The sequence below is a fragment of the Thalassophryne amazonica genome, chromosome 14, assembly GCF_902500255.1.
Source record: "Thalassophryne amazonica chromosome 14, fThaAma1.1, whole genome shotgun sequence".
NCBI lineage: Eukaryota > Metazoa > Chordata > Actinopteri > Batrachoidiformes > Batrachoididae > Thalassophryne > Thalassophryne amazonica.
In genome coordinates, this window is record NC_047116.1 from 77,228,403 (window position 1) to 77,253,831 (window position 25,429).

The following is a 25,429-nucleotide window of genomic DNA, read 5'->3' on the forward strand; positions in this document are numbered from 1 at the left end:
AGACATGAATCATCACTATTTGAAGACAAACATGCTGTGAGTCACGTCAGAAGCAGGATCCATGTTGCTTTCTTCCCAGTTATTGCTCAACAGATTAGAGCATGCACAGGCTTTCAACATGTTCCTGAAAAGGAAATTGTGTAACATCGTCCAGAGAAGAGGAAGTCAGAGCTGAGCCTAAATCAAAGAATTAAAAAAAAAAAAAAAAAAAAAAAAAAAATCAGCATGAAAATGATGTTTTTGCAATATTTCCACGTGGCCTGAAGAGACTGCTGCTCATTTTGGAGAACTGGAACATCAGGCTGGTGAGTTTGCTCTTTTAAACTATACGATTTGGGTTAAAAATCACATCTGTGATTCATGACAGTTGGTGTGTTGTGCTGTCAGCAAAACCTGGCTGCTACACCGTGGTACATCACTATTTCAACATGTAACACGACTATTCGTCTAACAAAGAATAGTACATGTACATTACTATTTTTACATGTAACACTACTATTCGTCTAACAAAGAATAGCACGAGTACATTAATATTTTAACATGTAACACTACTATTTGTCTAACAAAGAATAGCACGAGTACATTAATATTTTAACATGTAACACTACTATTTGTCTAACAAAGAATAGCACGAGTACATTACTATTTTAACATGTAACACTACTATTCGTCTAACAAAGAATAGCACAAGTACATTAATATTTTAACATGTAACTACTATTCGTCTAACAAAGAATAGCACGAGTACATTAATATTTTAACATGTAACACTACTATTTGTCTAACAAAGAATAGCACGAGTACATTAATATTTTAACATGTAACACTACTATTCGTCTAACAAAGAATAGCAAATGAGTACATTACTATTTTAACATGTAACACTACTATTCGTCTAACAAAGAATAGCAAATGAGTACATTACTATTTTAACATGTAACACTACTATTCGTCTAACAAAGAATAGCAAATGAGTACATTACTATTTTAACATGTAACACTACTATTCGTCTAACAAAGAATAGCAAATGAGTACATTACTATTTTAACATGTAACACTACTATTCGTCTAACAAAGAACAGCACGAGTACATTAATATTTTAACATGTAACACTACTATTCGTCTAACAAAGAATAGCACAAGAGTACATTACTATTTTAACATGTAACACTACTATTCGTCTAACAAAGAATAGCACGAGTACATTAATATTTTAACATGTAACACTACTATTCGTCTAACAAAGAATAGCACGAGTACATTACTATTTTAACATGTAACACTACTATTCGTCTAACAAAGAATAGCACGAGTACACTACTATTTTAACATGTATAACACTATTATTAGTCTAACAAAGAATAGCGCACAAGTACATTACTATTTTAACATGTAACACTACTATTCGTCTAACAAAGAATAGTGCACAAGTACATTACTATTTTAACATGTATAACACTATTATTAGTCTAACAAAGAATAGCGCACAAGTACATTACTATTTTAACATGTAACACTACTATTCGTCTAACAAAGAATAGCGCACAAGTACATTACTATTTTAACATGTATAACACTATTATTAGTCTAACAAAGAATAGCATGAGTACATTACTATTTTAACATGTATAACACTATTATTAGTCTAACAAAGAATAGCGCACAAGTACATTACTATTTTAACATGTAACACTACTATTCGTCTAACAAAGAATAGCACGAGTACATTAATATTTTAACATGTAACACTACTATTCGTCTAACAAAGAATAGCACGAGTACATTACTATTTTAACATGTAACACTACTATTCGTCTAACAAAGAATAGCACGAGTACATTACTATTTTAACATGTATAACACTATTATTAGTCTAACAAAGAATAGTGCACAAGTACATTACTATTTTAACATGTAACACTACTATTCGTCTAACAAAGAATAACACATGAGTACATTACTATTTTAACATGCAACACTATTATTCGTCTAACAAAGAATAGCACGAGTACATTACTATTTTAACATGTATAACACTATTATTAGTCTACCAAAGATTAGCATATGAGTACATTACTATTTTAACATGTAACACTATTATTAGTCTAACAAAGAATAACACATGAGTACATTACTATTTTAACATGTAACACTATTATTAGTCTAACAAAGAATAACACATGAGTACATTACTATTTTAACATGTAACTCTATTATTCGTCTAACAAAGAATAGCACATGAGTATGTCACTATTTTAACACGTATAACACTATTATTGGTTTAACAAAGAATAGCACATGAGTACAACACTATTATTCGTCTAATAAAGAATAGCACATGAGTACATCACTATTTTAACATGTAAAACACTATTATTAGTCTAACAAAGAATAGCACATGAGTACATTACTATTTTAACATGTAACATTATTATTCGTCTAACAAAGAATAGCACGAGTACATTAATATTTTAACATGTAACAATACTATTCGTCTAACAAAGAATAGCACGAGTACATTACTATTTTAACATGTAACACTATTATTTGTCTAACAAAGAATAACACATGAGTATGTCACTATTTTAACATATATAACACTATTATTAGTGTAACAAGGAATAACACATGAGTATGTCACTATTTTAACATGTATAACACTATTATTAGCCTAACAAAGAATAACACATGAGAACATTACTATTTTAACATGTAAGTCTATTATTCGTCTAACAAAGAATAACACATGAGTACATTGCTATTTTAACATGTAACACTACTATTTGTCTAACAAAGAATAACACATGAATACGTCACTATTTTAACATGTATAACACTATTATTAGTCTAACAAAGAATAACACGAGTACAATACTATTTTAACATGTAACACTATTATTCGTCTAACAAAGAATAGCACGAGTACATTACTATTTTAACATGCAACACTATTATTTGTCTGACAAAGAATACCACATGAGTACATCACTATTTTAACATGCAACACTATTATTCGTCTAACAAAGAATACCACATGAGTACGTTACTATTTTAACATGCAACACTATTATTCGTCTAACAAAGAATACCACATGAGTACATTACTATTTTAACATGCAACACTATTATTCGTCTAACAAAGAATAACACATGAGTACATTACTATTTTAACATGTAACACTACTATTCATCTAACAAAGAATAGCACGAGTACATTACTATTTTAATATGTAACACTACTATTGATCTAACAAAGAATAGCACGAGTACATTACTATTTTAACATGTATAACACTATTATTAGTCTAACAAAGAATAGCGCACAAGTACATTACTATTTTAACATGTAACACTACTATTCGTCTAACAAAGAATAACACATGAGTACATTACTATTTTAACATGCAACACTATTATTCGTCTAACAAAGAATAGCACGAGTACATTACTATTTTAACATGTATAACACTATTATTAGTCTACCAAAGATTAGCATATGAGTACATTACTATTTTAACATGTAACACTATTATTAGTCTAACAAAGAATAACACATGAGTACATTACTATTTTAACATGTAACACTATTATTCATCTAACAAAGAATAGCACGAGTACATTAATATTTTAACATGTAACACTAGTATTCGTCTAACAAAGAATAGCACGAGTACATTACTATTTTAACATGTATAACACTATTATTAGTCTAACAAAGAATAGCGCACAAGTACATTACTATTTTAACATGTAACACTACTATTCGTCTAACAAAGAATAGCACGAGTACATTAATATTTTAACATGTAACACTACTATTCGTCTAACAAAGAATAGCACGAGTACATTACTATTTTAACATGTAACACTACTATTCGTCTAACAAAGAATAGCACGAGTACATTACTATTTTAACATGTATAACACTATTATTAGTCTAACAAAGAATAGCGCACAAGTACATTACTATTTTAACATGTAACACTACTATTCGTCTAACAAAGAATAGCACATAAGTACATTACTATTTTAACATGCAACACTATTATTCGTCTAACAAAGAATAGTACATGAGTACGTCACTATTTTAACATGTAACACTACTATTCATCTAACAAAGAATAGCACGAGTACATTACTATTTTAACATGTATAACACTATTATTAGTCTAACAAAGAATAGCGCACAAGTACATTACTATTTTAACATGTAACACTACTATTCGTCTAACAAAGAATAACACATGAGTACAGTACTATTTTAACATGCAACACTATTATTCGTCTAACAAAGAATAGCACGAGTACATTACTATTTTAACATGTATAACACTATTATTAGTCTACCAAAGATTAGCATATGAGTACATTACTATTTTAACATGTAACACTATTATTAGTCTAACAAAGAATAACACGAGTACATTACTATTTTAACATGTAACACTATTATTAGTCTAACAAAGAATAACACGAGTACATTACTATTTTAACATGTAACTCTATTATTCGTCTAACAAAGAATAGCACATGAGTATGTCACTATTTTAACACGTATAACACTATTATTGGTTTAACAAAGAATAGCACATGAGTACAACACTATTATTCGTCTAATAAAGAATAGCACATGAGTACATCACTATTTTAACATGTAAAACACTATTATTAGTCTAACAAAGAATAGCACATGAGTACATTACTATTTTAACATGTAACATTATTATTCGTCTAACAAAGAATAGCACGAGTACATTACTATTTTAACATGTAACACTATTATTTGTCTAACAAAGAATAACACATGAGTATGTCACTATTTTAACATGTATAACACTATTATTAGCCTAACAAAGAATAACACATGAGAACATTACTATTTTAACATGTAAGTCTATTATTCGTCTAACAAAGAATAACACGAGTACATTGCTATTTTAACATGTAACACTACTATTTGTCTAACAAAGAATAACACATGAATACGTCACTATTTTAACATGTATAACACTATTATTAGTCTAACAAAGAATAACACGAGTACAATACTATTTTAACATGTAACACTATTATTCGTCTAACAAAGAATAGCACGAGTACATTACTATTTTAACATGCAACACTATTATTTGTCTGACAAAGAATACCACATGAGTACATCACTATTTTAACATGCAACACTATTATTCGTCTAACAAAGAATACCACATGAGTACATTACTATTTTAACATGCAACACTATTATTCGTCTAACAAAGAATAGCACGAGTACATTACTATTTTAACATGTATAACACTATTATTAGTCTACCAAAGATTAGCATATGAGTACATTACTATTTTAACATGTAACACTATTATTAGTCTAACAAAGAATAACACATGAGTACATTACTATTTTAACATGTAACACTACTATTCATCTAACAAAGAATAGCACGAGTACATTACTATTTTAACATGTAACACTACTATTGATCTAACAAAGAATAGCACGAGTACATTACTATTTTAACATGTATAACACTATTATTCCTCTAACAAAGAATAGCACATGAGTATGTCACTATTTTAACACGTATTACACTATTATTGGTTTAACAAAGGATAGCACATGAGTACAACACTATTATTAATCTAACAAAGAATAGCACATGAGTACATTACTATTTTAACATGTAACATTATTATTCGTCTAACAAAGAATAGCACGAGTACATTAATATTTTAACATGTAACAATACTATTCGTCTAACAAAGAATAGCACGAGTACATTACTATTTTAACATGTAACACTATTATTTGTCTAACAAAGAATACCACATGAGTACATTACTATTTTAACATGCAACACTATTATTCGTCTAACAAAGAATAGCACGAGTACATTACTATTTTAACATGTATAACACTATTATTAGTCTACCAAAGATTAGCATATGAGTACATTACTATTTTAACATGTAACACTATTATTAGTCTAACAAAGAATAACACATGAGTACATTACTATTTTAACATGTAACACTACTATTCATCTAACAAAGAATAGCACGAGTACATTACTATTTTAACATGTAACACTACTATTGATCTAACAAAGAATAGCACGAGTACATTACTATTTTAACATGTATAACACTATTATTAGTCTAACAAAGAATAGCGCATAAGTACATTACTATTTTAACATGTAACACTACTATTCGTCTAACAAAGAATAACACATGAGTACATTACTATTTTAACATGCAACACTATTATTCGTCTAACAAAGAATAGCACGAGTACATTACTATTTTAACATGTATAACACTATTATTAGTCTACCAAAGATTAGCATATGAGTACATTACTATTTTAACATGTAACACTATTATTAGTCTAACAAAGAATAACACATAAGTACATTACTATTTTAACATGTAACTCTATTATTCCTCTAACAAAGAATAGCACATGAGTATGTCACTATTTTAACACGTATAACACTATTATTGGTTTAACAAAGGATAGCACATGAGTACAACACTATTATTAATCTAACAAAGAATAGCACATGAGTACATTACTATTTTAACATGTAACATTATTATTCGTCTAACAAAGAATAGCACGAGTACATTAATATTTTAACATGTAACAATACTATTCGTCTAACAAAGAATAGCACGAGTACATTACTATTTTAACATGTAACACTATTATTTGTCTAACAAAGAATAACACATGAGTATGTCACTATTTTAACATATATAACACTATTATTAGTGTAACAAGGAATAACACATGAGTATGTCTCTATTTTAACATGTATAACACTATTATTAGCCTAACAAAGAATAACACATGAGAACATTACTATTTTAACATGTAAGTCTATTATTCGTCTAACAAAGAATAACACATGAGTACATTGCTATTTTAACATGTAACACTACTATTTGTCTAACAAAGAATAACACATGAATACGTCACTATTTTAACATGTATAACACTATTATTAGTCTAACAAAGAATAACACGAGTACAATACTATTTTAACATGTAACACTATTATTCGTCTAACAAAGAATAGCACGAGTACATTACTATTTTAACATGCAACACTATTATTTGTCTGACAAAGAATACCACATGAGTACATCACTATTTTAACATGCAACACTATTATTCGTCTAACAAAGAATACCACATGAGTACATTACTATTTTAACATGCAACACTATTATTCGTCTAACAAAGAATACCACATGAGTACATTACTATTTTAACATGCAACACTATTATTCGTCTAATAAAGAATAGCACAAGTACATTACTATTTTAACATGTATAACACTATTATTAGTCTACCAAAGATTAGCATATGAGTACATTACTATTTTAACATGTAACACTATTATTAGTCTAACAAAGAATAACACATAAGTACATTACTATTTTAACATGCAACACTATTATTAGTCTAACAAAGAATAACACATGAGTACATTACTATTTTAACATGTAACTATTATTCGTCTAACAAAGAATAGCACATGAGTATGTCACTATTTTAACAGGTATAACACTATTATTGGTTTAACAAAGAATAGCACATGAGTACAACACTATTATTCGTCTAATAAAGAATAGCACATGAGTACATCACTATTTTAACATGTAAAACACTATTATTAGTCTAACAAAGAATAGCACATGAGTACATTACTATTTTAACATGTATAACACTATTATTAGTCTAACAAAGAATAGCGCACAAGTACATTACTATTTTAACATGTAACACTACTATTCGTCTAACAAAGAATAGCACATGAGTACATTACTATTTTAACATGCAACACTATTATTTGTCTAACAAAGAATAGCACGAGTACATTACTATTTTAACATGTATAACACTATTATTAGTCTACCAAAGATTAGCATATGAGTACATTACTATTTTAACATGTAACACTATTATTAGTCTAACAAAGAATAACACGAGTACATTACTATTTTAACATGTAACTCTATTATTCGTCTAACAAAGAATAGCACATGAGTATGTCACTATTTTAACACATATAACACTATTATTGGTTTAACAAAGAATAGCACATGAGTACAACACTATTATTCGTCTACTAAAGAATAGCACATGAGTACATCACTATTTTAACATGTAAAACACTATTATTAGTCTAACAAAGAATAGCACATGAGTACATTACTATTTTAACATGTAACATTATTATTCGTCTAACAAAGAATAGCACGAGTACATTAATATTTTAACATGTAACAATACTATTCGTCTAACAAAGAATAACACGAGTACATTACTATTTTAACATGTAACACTATTATTTGTCTAACAAAGAATAACACATGAGTATGTCACTATTTTAACATATATAACACTATTATTAGTGTAACAAGGAATAACACATGAGTATGTCACTATTTTAACATGTATAACACTATTATTAGCCTAACAAAGAATAACACATGAGAACATTACTATTTTAACACGTAAGTCTATTATTCGTCTAACAAAGAATAACACATGAGTACATTGCTATTTTAACATGTAACACTACTATTTGTCTAACAAAAAATAACACATGAATACATCACTATTTTAACATGTATAACACTATTATTAGTCTAACAAAGAATAACACGAGTACAATACTATTTTAACATGTAACACTATTATTCGTCTAACAAAGAATAGCACGAGTACATTACTATTTTAACATGCAACACTATTATTTGTCTGACAAAGAATACCACATGAGTACATCACTATTTTAACATGCAACACTATTATTCGTCTAACAAAGAATACCACATGAGTACATTACTATTTTAACATGCAACACTATTATTCGTCTAACAAAGAATACCACATGAGTACATTACTATTTTAACATGCAACACTATTATTCGTCTAATAAAGAATAGCACGAGTACATTACTATTTTAACATGTATAACACTATTATTAGTCTACCAAAGATTAGCATATGAGTACATTACTATTTTAACATGTAACACTATTATTAGTCTAACAAAGAATAACACATAAGTACATTACTATTTTAACATGCAACACTATTATTAGTCTAACAAAGAATAACACATGAGTACATTACTATTTTAACATGTAACTATTATTCGTCTAACAAAGAATAGCACATGAGTATGTCACTATTTTAACAGGTATAACACTATTATTGGTTTAACAAAGAATAGCACATGAGTACAACACTATTATTCGTCTAATAAAGAATAGCACATGAGTACATCACTATTTTAACATGTAAAACACTATTATTAGTCTAACAAAGAATAGCACATGAGTACATTACTATTTTAACATGTATAACACTATTATTAGTCTAACAAAGAATAGCGCACAAGTACATTACTATTTTAACATGTAACACTACTATTCGTCTAACAAAGAATAGCACATGAGTACATTACTATTTTAACATGCAACACTATTATTCGTCTAACAAAGAATAGCACGAGTACATTACTATTTTAACATGTATAACACTATTATTAGTCTACCAAAGATTAGCATATGAGTACATTACTATTTTAACATGTAACACTATTATTAGTCTAACAAAGAATAACACATGAGTACATTACTATTTTAACATGTAACTCTATTATTCGTCTAACAAAGAATAGCACATGAGTATGTCACTATTTTAACACGTATAACACTATTATTGGTTTAACAAAGAATAGCACATGAGTACAACACTATTATTCGTCTAATAAAGAATAGCACATGAGTACATCACTGTTTTAACATGTAAAACACTATTATTAGTCTAACAAAGAATAGCACATGAGTACATTACTATTTTAACATGTAACATTATTATTCGTCTAACAAAGAATAGCACGAGTACATTAATATTTTAACATGTAACAATACTATTCGTCTAACAAAGAATAACACGAGTACATTACTATTTTAACATGTAACACTATTATTTGTCTAACAAAGAATAACACATGAGTATGTCACTATTTTAACATATATAACACTATTATTAGTGTAACAAGGAATAACACATGAGTATGTCACTATTTTAACATGTATAACACTATTATTAGCCTAACAAAGAATAACACATGAGAACATTACTATTTTAACATGTAAGTCTATTATTCGTCTAACAAAGAATAACACATGAGTACATTGCTATTTTAACATGTAACACTACTATTTGTCTAACAAAGAATAACACATGAATACATCACTATTTTAACATGTATAACACTATTATTAGTCTAACAAAGAATAACACGAGTACAATACTATTTTAACATGTAACACTATTATTCGTCTAACAAAGAATAGCACATGAGTATGTCACTATTGTAACACGTATAACACTATTATTGGTTTAACAAAGAATAGCACATGAGTACAACACTATTATTCATCTAATAAAGAAGAGCACGAGTACATCACTATTTTAACATGTAAAACATTACTATTCGTCTAACAAAGAATAGCACATGATTACATTACTATTTTAACATGCAACACTATTATTCGTCTAACAAAGAATAGCACGAGTACATTACTATTTTAACATGTATAACACTATTATTAGTCTACCAAAGATTAGCATATGAGTACATTACTATTTTAACATGTAACTCTATTATTCGTCTAACAAAGAATAGCACATGAGTATGTCACTATTTTAACACGTATAACACTATTATTGGTTTAACAAAGAATAGCACATGAGTACAACACTATTATTCGTCTAATAAAGAATAGCACATGAGTACATCACTATTTTAACATGTAAAACACTATTATTAGTCTAACAAAGAATAGCACATGAGTACATTACTATTTTAACATGTAACATTATTATTCGTCTAACAAAGAATAGCACGAGTACATTAATATTTTAACATGTAACAATACTATTCGTCTAACAAAGAATAACACGAGTACATTACTATTTTAACATGTAACACTATTATTTGTCTAACAAAGAATAACACATGAGTATGTCACTATTTTAACATATATAACACTATTATTAGTGTAACAAGGAATAACACATGAGTATGTCACTATTTTAACATGTATAACACTATTATTAGCCTAACAAAGAATAACACATGAGAACATTACTATTTTAACATGTAAGTCTATTATTCGTCTAACAAAGAATAACACATGAGTACATTGCTATTTTAACATGTAACACTACTATTTGTCTAAGAAAGAATAACACATGAATACATCACTATTTTAACATGTATAACACTATTATTAGTCTAACAAAGAATAACACGAGTACAATACTATTTTAACATGTAACACTATTATTCGTCTAACAAAGAATAGCACATGAGTATGTCACTATTTTAACACGTATAACACTATTATTGGTTTAACAAAGAATAGCACATGAGTACAACACTATTATTCGTCTAATAAAGAAGAGCACGAGTACATCACTATTTTAACATGTAAAACACTATTATTAGTCTAACAAAGAATAGCACATGAGTACATTACTATTTTAACATGTAACATTATTATTCGTCTAACAAAGAATAGCACGAGTACATTAATATTTTAACATGTAACAATACTATTCGTCTAACAAAGAATAGCACGAGTACATTACTATTTTAACATGTAACACTATTATTTGTCTAACAAAGAATAACACATGAGTATGTCACTATTTTAACATATATAACACTATTATTAGTGTAACAAGGAATAACACATGAGTATGTCACTATTTTAACATGTATAACACTATTATTAGCCTAACAAAGAATAACACATGAGAACATTACTATTTTAACATGTAAGTCTATTATTCGTCTAACAAAGAATAACACATGAGTACACTGCTATTTTAACATGTAACACTACTATTTGTCTAACAAAGAATAACACATGAATACGTCACTATTTTAACATGTATAACACTATTATTAGTCTAACAAAGAATAACACGAGTACAATACTATTTTAACATGTAACACTATTATTCGTCTAACAAAGAATAGCACGAGTACATTACTATTTTAACATGCAACACTATTATTTGTCTGACAAAGAATACCACATGAGTACATCACTATTTTAACATGCAACACTATTATTCGTCTAACAAAGAATACCACATGAGTACATTACTATTTTAACATGCAACACTATTATTCGTCTAACAAAGAATACCACATGAGTACATTACTATTTTAACATGCAACACTATTATTCGTCTAACAAAGAATAGCACGAGTACATTACTATTTTAACATGTATAACACTATTATTAGTCTACCAAAGATTAGCATATGAGTACATTACTATTTTAACATGTAACACTATTATTAGTCTAACAAAGAATAACACATAAGTACATTACTATTTTAACATGTAACACTATTATTAGTCTAACAAAGAATAACACATGAGTACATTACTATTTTAACATGTAACTCTATTATTTGTCTAACAAAGAATAGCACATGAGTATGTCACTATTTTAACAGGTATAACACTATTATTGGTTTAACAAAGAATAGCACATGAGTACAACACTATTATTCGTCTAATAAAGAATAGCACATGAGTACATCACTATTTTAACATGTAAAACACTATTATTAGTCTAACAAAGAATAGCACATGAGTACATTACTATTTTAACATGTATAACACTATTATTAGTCTAACAAAGAATAGCGCACAAGTACATTACTATTTAACATGTAACACTACTATTCGTCTAACAAAGAATAGCACATGAGTACATTACTATTTTAACATGCAACACTATTATTCGTCTAACAAAGAATAGCACGAGTACATTACTATTTTAACATGTATAACACTATTATTAGTCTACCAAAGATTAGCATATGAGTACATTACTATTTTAACATGTAACACTATTATTAGTCTAACAAAGAATAACACATGAGTACATTACTATTTTAACATGTAACACTATTATTAGTCTAACAAAGAATAACACGAGTACATTACTGTTTTAACATGTAACACTACTATTCGTCTAACAAAGAATAGCACATGAGTACATTACTATTTTAACATGCAACACTATTATTCGTCTAACAAAGAATAGCACGAGTACATTACTATTTTAACATGTATAACACTATTATTAGTCTACCAAAGATTAGCATATGAGTACATTACTATTTTAACATGTAACACTATTATTAGTCTAACAAAGAATAACACATGAGTACATTATTATTTTAACATGTAACACTATTATTAGTCTAACAAAGAATAACACATGAGTACATTACTATTTTAACATGTAACTCTATTATTCGTCTAACAAAGAATAGCACGAGTACATTACTATTTTAACATGTAACACTATTATTTGTCTAACAAAGAATAACACATGAGTATGTCACTATTTTAACATATATAACACTATTATTAGTGTAACAAGGAATAACACATGAGTATGTCACTATTTTAACATGTATAACACTATTATTAGCCTAACAAAGAATAACACATGAGAACATTACTATTTTAACATGTAAGTCTATTATTCGTCTAACAAAGAATAACACATGAGTACATTGCTATTTTAACATGTAACACTACTATTTGTCTAACAAAGAATAACACATGAATACGTCACTATTTTAACATGTATAACACTATTATTAGTCTAACAAAGAATAACACGAGTACAATACTATTTTAACATGTAACACTATTATTGGTCTAACAAAGAATAGCACATGAGTACGTCACTATTTTAACATGTATAACACTATTATTGGTCTAACAAAGAATAGCACATGAGTACAACACTATTATTCGTCTAACAAAGAATAGCACGAGTACATTACTATTTTAACATGTATAACACTATTAGTAGTCTACCAAAGATTAGCATATGAGTACATTACTATTTTAACATGTAACACTATTATTAGTCTAACAAAGAATAACACATGAGTACATTATTATTTTAACATGTAACACTATTATTAGTCTAACAAAGAATAACACATGAGTACATTACTATTTTAACATGTAACTCTATTATTCGTCTAACAAAGAATAGCACGAGTACATTACTATTTTAACATGTAACACTATTATTTGTCTAACAAAGAATAACACATGAGTATGTCACTATTTTAACATATATAACACTATTATTAGTGTAACAAGGAATAACACATGAGTATGTCACTATTTTAACATGTATAACACTATTATTAGCCTAACAAAGAATAACACATGAGAACATTACTATTTTAACATGTAAGTCTATTATTCGTCTAACAAAGAATAACACATGAGTACATTGCTATTTTAACATGTAACACTACTATTTGTCTAACAAAGAATAACACATGAATACGTCACTATTTTAACATGTATAACACTATTATTAGTCTAACAAAGAATAACACGAGTACAATACTATTTTAACATGTAACACTATTATTGGTCTAACAAAGAATAGCACATGAGTACGTCACTATTTTAACATGTATAACACTATTATTGGTCTAACAAAGAATAGCACATGAGTACAACACTATTATTCATCTAACAAAGAATAGCACATGAGTACATCACTATTTTAACATGTATAACACTATTATTAGTCTAACAAAGAATAGCATATGAGTACATTACTATTTTAACATGTAACACTATTATTAGTCTAACAAAGAATACCACATGAGTACATCACTATTTTAACATGTAACACTACTATCCGTCTAACAAAGAATAGCACGAGTACATTGCTATTTTAACATGTATAACACTATTATTAGTCTAACAAAGAACAGCACATGAGTACATTACTATTTTAACATGTAACAGTATTATTCGTCTAACAAAGAATAGCACATGAGTACATTGCTATTTTAACATGTAACACTACTGTTCGTCTAACAAAGAATAGCACAAGTACATTACTATTTTAACATGTAACACTATTATTCGTCTAACAAAGAACAACACATGAGTACATTGCTATTTTAACATGTAACACTATTATTTGTCTAACAAAGAATACCACATGAGTACATCACTATTTTAACATGTAACACTACTATCCGTCTAACAAAGAATAGCACGAGTACATTGCTATTTTAACATGTATAACACTATTATTAGTCTAACAAAGAACAGCACATGAGTACATTACTATTTTAACATGTAACACTATTATTCGTCTAACAAAGAATAGCACATGAGTACATTGCTATTTTAACATGTAACACTACTATTCGTCTAACAAAGAATAGCACAAGTACATCACTATTTTAACATGTATAACACTATTATTAGTCTAACAAAGAATAACGCATGAGTACGTCAGTATTTTAACATGTATAACACTATTATTAGTCTAACAAAGAATAACACATGAGTACATTACTATTTTAACATGTAACACTATTATTCGTCTAACAAAGAATAGCATATGAGAACATTACTATTTTAACATGTAACACTATTATTCATCTAACAAAGAATAACACATGAGTACATTGCTATTTTAACATGTAACACTACAGTTCGTCTGACAAAGAATAACACCTACGTACGTCACTATTTTAACATGTATTACACTATTATTAGTCTAACAAAGAATAACACGAGTACATTGCTATTTTAACATGTAACACTACTATTCGTCTGACAAAGAATAACACCTAAGTACGTCACTATTTTAACATGTATTACACTATTATTAGTCTAACAAAGAATAACACATGAGTACATTACTATTTTAACATGTAACTCTATTATTCGTCTAACAAAGAATAGCATATGAGAACATTACTATTTTAACATGTAACACTATTATTCATCTAACAAAGAATAACACATGAGTACATTGCTATTTTAACATGTAACACTACAGTTCGTCTGACAAAGAATAACACCTAAGTACGTCACTATTTTAACATGTATTACACTATTATTAGTCTAACAAAGAATAACACGAGTACATTGCTATTTTAACATGTAACACTACTATTCGTCTGACAAAGAATAACACCTAAGTACGTCACTATTTTAACATGTATTACACTATTATTAGTCTAACAAAGAATAACACGAGTACATTGCTATTTTAACATGTAACACTACTATTCGTCTGACAAAGAATACCACATGAGTACATTACTATTTTAACATGCAACACTATTATTCGTCTAACAAAGAATAGCACGAGTACATTACTATTTTAACATGTATAACACTATTATTAGTCTACCAAAGATTAGCATATGAGTACATTACTATTTTAACATGTAACACTATTATTAGTCTAACAAAGAATAACACATAAGTACATTACTATTTTAACATGTAACACTATTATTAGTCTAACAAAGAATAACACATGAGTACATTACTATTTTAACATGTATAACACTATTATTGGTTTAACAAAGAATAGCACATGAGTACAACACTATTATTCGTCTAATAAAGAATAGCACATGAGTACATCACTATTTTAACATGTAAAACACTATTATTAGTCTAACAAAGAATAGCACATGAGTACATTACTATTTTAACATGTATAACACTATTATTAGTCTAACAAAGAATAGCGCACAAGTACATTACTATTTTAACATGTAACACTACTATTCGTCTAACAAAGAATAGCACATGAGTACATTACTATTTTAACATGCAACACTATTATTCGTCTAACAAAGAATAGCACGAGTACATTACTATTTTAACATGTATAACACTATTATTAGTCTACCAAAGATTAGCATATGAGTACATTACTATTTTAACATGTAACACTATTATTAGTCTAACAAAGAATAACACATGAGTACATTACTATTTTAACATGTAACACTATTATTAGTCTAACAAAGAATAACACGAGTACATTACTATTTTAACATGTAACACTACTATTCGTCTAACAAAGAATAGCACATGAGTACATTACTATTTTAACATGCAACACTATTATTCGTCTAACAAAGAATAGCACGAGTACATTACTATTTTAACATGTATAACACTATTATTAGTCTACCAAAGATTAGCATATGAGTACATTACTATTTTAACATGTAACACTATTATTAGTCTAACAAAGAATAACACATGAGTACATTATTATTTTAACATGTAACACTATTATTAGTCTAACAAAGAATAACACATGAGTACATTACTATTTTAACATGTAACTCTATTATTCGTCTAACAAAGAATAGCACGAGTACATTACTATTTTAACATGTAACACTATTATTTGTCTAACAAAGAATAACACATGAGTATGTCACTATTTTAACATATATAACACTATTATTAGTGTAACAAGGAATAACACATGAGTATGTCACTATTTTAACATGTATAACACTATTATTAGCCTAACAAAGAATAACACATGAGAACATTACTATTTTAACATGTAAGTCTATTATTCGTCTAACAAAGAATAACACGAGTACATTGCTATTTTAACATGTAACACTACTATTTGTCTAACAAAGAATAACACATGAATACGTCACTATTTTAACATGTATAACACTATTATTAGTCTAACAAAGAATAACACGAGTACAATACTATTTTAACATGTAACACTATTATTGGTCTAACAAAGAATAGCACATGAGTACGTCACTATTTTAACATGTATAACACTATTATTGGTCTAACAAAGAATAGCACATGAGTACAACACTATTATTCATCTAACAAAGAATAGCACATGAGTACATCACTATTTTAACATGTATAACACTATTATTAGTCTAACAAAGAATAGCATATGAGTACATTACTATTTTAACATGTAACACTATTATTAGTCTAACAAAGAATACCACATGAGTACATCACTATTTTAACATGTAACACTACTATCCGTCTAACAAAGAATAGCACGAGTACATTGCTATTTTAACATGTATAACACTATTATTAGTCTAACAAAGAACAGCACATGAGTACATTACTATTTTAACATGTAACAGTATTATTCGTCTAACAAAGAATAGCACATGAGTACATTGCTATTTTAACATGTAACACTACTGTTCGTCTAACAAAGAATAGCACAAGTACATTACTATTTTAACATGTAACACTATTATTCATCTAACAAAGAACAACACATGAGTACATTGCTATTTTAACATGTAACACTATTATTTGTCTAACAAAGAATACCACATGAGTACATCACTATTTTAACATGTAACACTACTATCCGTCTAACAAAGAATAGCACGAGTACATTGCTATTTTAACATGTATAACACTATTATTAGTCTAACAAAGAACAGCACATGAGTACATTACTATTTTAACATGTAACACTATTATTCGTCTAACAAAGAATAGCACATGAGTACATTGCTATTTTAACATGTAACACTACTATTCGTCTAACAAAGAATAGCACAAGTACATCACTATTTTAACATGTATAACACTATTATTAGTCTAACAAAGAATAACGCATGAGTACGTCAGTATTTTAACATGTATAACACTATTATTAGTCTAACAAAGAATAACACATGAGTACATTACTATTTTAACATGTAACACTATTATTCGTCTAACAAAGAATAGCATATGAGAACATTACTATTTTAACATGTAACACTATTATTTGTCTAACAAAGAATACCACATGAGTACATCACTATTTTAACATGTATAACACTATTATTAGTCTAACAAAGAATAGCATATGAGTACATTACTATTTTAACATGTAACACTATTATTAGTCTAACAAAGAATACCACATGAGTACATCACTATTTTAACATGTAACACTACTATCCGTCTAACAAAGAATAGCACAAGTACATCACTATTTTAACATGTATAACACTATTATTAGTCTAACAAAGAATAACGCATGAGTACGTCAGTATTTTAACATGTATAACACTATTATTAGTCTAACAAAGAATAACACATGAGTACATTACTATTTTAACATGTAACACTATTATTCGTCTAACAAAGAATAGCATATGAGAACATTACTATTTTAACATGTAACACTATTATTTGTCTAACAAAGAATACCACATGAGTACATCACTATTTTAACATGTATAACACTATTATTAGTCTAACAAAGAATAGCATATGAGTACATTACTATTTTAACATGTAACACTATTATTAGTCTAACAAAGAATACCACATGAGTACATCACTATTTTAACATGTAACACTACTATCCGTCTAACAAAGAATAGCACGAGTACATTGCTATTTTAACATGTATAACACTATTATTAGTCTAACAAAGAACAGCACATGAGTACATTACTATTTTAACATGTAACAGTATTATTCGTCTAACAAAGAATAGCACATGAGTACATTGCTATTTTAACATGTAACACTACTGTTCGTCTAACAAAGAATAGCACAAGTACATTACTATTTTAACATGTAACACTATTATTCGTCTAACAAAGAACAACACATGAGTACATTGCTATTTTAACATGTAACACTATTATTTGTCTAACAAAGAATACCACATGAGTACATCACTATTTTAACATGTAACACTACTATCCGTCTAACAAAGAATAGCACGAGTACATTGCTATTTTAACATGTATAACACTATTATTAGTCTAACAAAGAACAGCACATGAGTACATTACTATTTTAACATGTAACACTATTATTCGTCTAACAAAGAATAGCACATGAGTACATTGCTATTTTAACATGTAACACTACTATTCGTCTAACAAAGAATAGCACAAGTACATCACTATTTTAACATGTATAACACTATTATTAGTCTAACAAAGAATAACGCATGAGTACGTCAGTATTTTAACATGTATAACACTATTATTAGTCTAACAAAGAATAACACATGAGTACATTACTATTTTAACATGTAACACTATTATTCGTCTAACAAAGAATAGCATATGAGAACATTACTATTTTAACATGTAACACTATTATTCATCTAACAAAGAATAACACATGAGTACATTGCTATTTTAACATGTAACACTACAGTTCGTCTGACAAAGAATAACACCTAAGTACGTCACTATTTTAACATGTATTACACTATTATTAGTCTAACAAAGAATAACACGAGTACATTGCTATTTTAACATGTAACACTACTATTCGTCTGACAAAGAATAACACCTAAGTACGTCACTATTTTAACATGTATTACACTATTATTAGTCTAACAAAGAATAACACATGAGTACATTACTATTTTAACATGTAACTCTATTATTCGTCTAACAAAGAATAGAATATGAGTACATTACTATTTTAACATGTAACACTACTAGTCATCTAACAAAAAACAGAACATGAGTACATTACTATTTTAACATGTAACACGACTATTCGTCGAACAAAGAAAAGCACAAGTACATTACTATTTTAACATGTAACATGATTATTTGTCCAACTAACAAAGAAAATCACAGCAGTACATCACTATTTTAACAGGTAACACTACTATATAAGTAACTAACCAAAAACAAACAAACAAAACAAAACAAAAAAAAAACCCCATAGCAGTACATCACTATATTAACATGTAACACAACTATTCATGTAACTAACAAATAAACAGTACGAGTACATCACTATTTTAACAGGTGACACGACCAGTGGTGGACACAGCTAACCAAAAAGTTAGCTTCAATAACCATTAATCTGCTAACTGAAAAGTTAGCGGATTAATGGTTATGATGTTAAACCGATAAACTGCTAAAAATATCTTTATTACAGATAACCGATAACTGATAACTTTTAGTATTGATTCAGACGCGGCCACATCAGATTACACTGTCGGCTTCTGATAAACCAGTTTCACTTTCACTTTGCGCTGCTGAGTAAATTCAAGGATCACAAACACATAAAAATGCATGAAACATGAATGAATAATTAAAAAAAACAAAACACTGTCATCATCTTTCAAAAGCAGTAAAACACAGTTTTAGAAGTCACAGTTTATCTCGGTATTAGATACACCATCATTTATGAACTAAAAAGCTGCTGCTTTTATCACACGCTTTGAACCCTGCGGCTTAAACAACTGAAATACGTCCATTAATGCATTGATTAATTAAAAGACACGTTGTAAATATAAATTCTTAATTCTTAGTTTCTGTGGAATTCATCTGAATAAATAATTCACTAAAGTGTCCCTTAAAAAAAAAAAATCCAAAACTGTGCCGTCAGCCACAAAGAAATAAAATAAAATTATGTTAAAATAAGTCCATTTTGTTTTTGTGTCAAGCTGAGGAAAACACTCGCTGTAACGTCCAAAGTGAACCTGAACTACACTACCCACAATACTCCCTGCATCGACCGGCCCATGGAAATAGAGACCTTGAATGGACGTCACGTGACTAGCGGCGTGCCTCACGGCGGCCATTACTAAGGGTGGAGAGAGCACCTTGAGCCTGTTAAACAGAAGCGAAATGAGGGGAAAAAAGGCAGCCAGTGCTTCACCATCAACTGCACCAACTACAAAAACAAATTCCTGAATACTAAAGTGAAGTGTACAATAGCCTTAATGTAATTATGTAAAACAAATGTCTATTTTAAAGTCGTTATGTCGCAATTTAATATCGATATACTGAGACTATAACTCAACGCCATAGGTTCTTTTCATTAAGCTGCGTTCACATGCATACACATGCGGAATCATGAATCATATATATATATACTTGCAGTTGTTGTTTAATATGATATGAAAATTTAGTAAGTTATATCTTATATATTATATTCCAAATATATAAAGGTATATCTAAATATCTAAAAAGGAAGAGTGAAATAGGAGAGTAGAAAAGAGTAGAGTAATATGGTGGTAATTAGGTGCCTGGTCTTGAGAACCAGGGATGGTGAATGGCTTTATATCTACTTGTAATAAAATGCTAGTAAAAATCATATATATGTTGTTAAAAGACTAGCAGTAATATTACAGTGGAAAAAACAGCAAGGTAAATGACCACAATGGCAAGGCATACTTCAGATTTATATTACATTTATGTTACATTTATATTACATTAATACATAAGCATTTTTTATCCGAGCTTTTAATCAGCTTGAATACAAATTACAAGGCTTCATTTATAAAAATCCATCAAGAATTATGATGACAGGAAAAAAAAAACAAAAAACAAAAAAAAAAACACAGTAAATTCCCCAAATTTCCACACTTTACATAAAACATTTTTTTCTACCCACGCATGTATGGGTTCATCAGAAAGAGCAATTAAAGGGCTTTAAAACAAGCCTACTTTTATTAAAATCTGTTAACAAATAGTGACAACAGAGTGAGAAAAGCAGCACAGTTTGTCATAATTTCCCCAAATTTCTGCATTTTACATAAAAGGTTTTTTTTTTCACCCACACATGCATAGATTCATTGGAAAGAGCTTTCAAAGGGCTTTGAAACCAGCCTACATTTATCAAAATCCGTTAAGAAATAGCGGCGCTAGTGCAAAAAAAATGCGGTCAGTTTATTATTGATGATCTGCACATCTCCACCCTTAGTAATGGCGCCTTCCTGTCCTGAGCGACACTAATAGATTGAGGTGTGCTCGTCCATTCCAGGTCTATATTTCCATGGACCGGCCAATCATGTTTTACGCTTAATGATGATGTCATCAGCAAGCAACAGGTAGCCAGTCTGCCACAAACACACAACAGATGGATTAAAATGTTGGTTTTAGGGTTTAAAACGTTTTTGACCGTTAAACATTGCTCACTTTACCAGCAAAAAAAAAAAAAAATGTTATTGGACTGAAAGTTATTGGAACTAAATTTATTGGAAAATAATTGGTCTGATGATGGTTTTAAAACCTATCTGAAAAGCTAATCCGCTAGCAAAAACATTAGCTTCGATAATGATCTGTTATTAGATTAGCTGAACTGTGCCCACCACTGAACACGACTATTCATGTCACTAACAAATAAAAAACCAGCAGTACATCACTATTTTAACATCTAACACTACTGTTCATGTAATTAACAAATAAAAAGTACATCACTATTTTAACATCTAACACTACTATTCATGTAATTAACAAATAAAAAGTACATCACTATTTTAACATGTAACACTACTATTCACGTAACTAACAAATAAAAAGTACATCATTATTTTAACAGGTACAACAACTATTCATGTAACTAATAAATAAAACACAGCAGTACAGCACCATTTTAACATGTAACACTACTATTGATGTAACTAACAAATAAAAAGTACATCACTATTTTAACAGGTAACATGACTATTCATGTAACTAACAAATAAAAACACAGACGTACATCACTATTTTATCATGTAACACCACTATTCATGTAACTAACAAATAAAAACACAGAAGTACATCACTATTTTATCATGTAACACCACTATTCTTTCAACTAACAAATAAAAACACAGAAGTACAACACATTTAACATGTAACACCACTATTCATGTAACTAACAAATAAAAACACAGATGTACAACACCATTTTAACGTGTAACACCACTATTCATGTAACTAACAAATAAAAACACAGAAGCACATCACTATTTTATCATGTAACACCACTATTCATGTAACTAACAAATAAAAACACAGAAGTACAACACCATTTTAACATGTAACACCACTATTCATGTAACTAACAAATAAAAACAGAGAAGTACAACACCATTTTAACATGTAACACCACTATTCATGTAACTAACAAATAAAAACACAGAAGCACATCACTATTTTATCATGTAACACCACTATTCATGTAACTAACAAATAAAAACACAGAAGCACATCACTATTTATCATGTAACACCACTATTCATGTAACTAACAAATAAAAACACAGAAGCACATCACTATTTTATCATGTAACACCACTATTCATGTAACTAACAAATAAAAACACAGAAGCACATCACTATTTTATCATGTAACACCACTATTCATGTAACTAACAAATAAAAACACAGAAGTACATCACTATTTTATCATGTAACACCACTATTCATGTAACTAACAAATAAAAACACAGAAGTACAACACCATTTTAACATGTAACACCACTATTCATGTAACTAACAAATAAAAACACAGAAGTACAACACCATTTTAACATGTAACACCACTATTCATGTAACTAACAAATAAAAACACAGAAGTACAACACCATTTTAACATTTAACACCACTATTCATGTAACTAACAAATAAAAACACAGAAGCACATCACTATTTTATCATGTAACACCACTATTCTTTTAACTAACAAATAAAACACAGAAGTACAACACTATTTTAACATGTAACACCACTATTCATGTAACTAACAAATAAAAACACAGAAGCACATCACTATTTTATCATGTAACACCACTATTCATGTAACTAACAAATAAAAACACAGAAGTACAACACCATTTTAACATGTAACACCACTATTCATGTAACTAACAAATAAAAACACAGAAGTACAACACCATTTTAACATGTAACACCACTATTCATGTAACTAACAAATAAAAACACAGAAGTACAACACCATTTTAACATGTAACACCACTATTCATGTAACTAACAAATAAAAACACAGAAGTACAACACCATTTTAACATGTAACACCACTATTCATGTAACTAACAAATAAAAACACAGAAGCACATCACTATTTTATCATGTAAAACCACTATTCATGTAACTAACAAATAAAAACACAGAAGCACATCACTATTTTATCATGTAACACCACTATTCATGTAACTAACAAATAAAAACACAGAAGTACATCACTATTTTATCATGTAACACCACTATTCATGTAACTAACAAATAAAAACACAGAAGTACAACACCATTTTAACATGTAACACCACTATTCATGTAACTAACAAATAAAAACACAGAAGTACAACACCATTTTAACATGTAACACCACTATTCATGTAACTAACAAATAAAAACACAGAAGCACATCACTATTTTATCATGTAACACCACTATTCTTTTAACTAACAAATAAAACACAGAAGTACAACACTATTTTAACATGTAACACCACTATTCATGTAACTAACAAATAAAAACACAGAAGTACATCACTATTTTATCATGTAACACCACTATTCATGTAACTAACAAATAAAAAGTACATCACTATTTTAACAGGTAACATGACTATTCATGTAACTAACAAATAAAAACACAGACGTACATCACTATTTTATCATGTAACACCACTATTCATGTAACTAACAAATAAAAACACAGAAGTACATCACTATTTTATCATGTAACACCACTATTCTTTCAACTAACAAATAA

At 28.3% G+C, this 25,429-nt stretch overlaps 1 protein-coding gene across 1 annotated transcript in view; it reads left to right on the plus strand.

Annotated features, from left to right (window-relative positions):
* zmp:0000000936 (interleukin-1 receptor type 1) overlaps positions 1 to 25,429 on the plus strand; it is a 130,573-nt gene continuing 105,144 nt past the window's right edge. Inside the window, 1 exon segment of the mRNA XM_034186182.1 lies at positions 1 to 305. The gene's annotated coding sequence lies outside the window, so the exon portion shown is untranslated.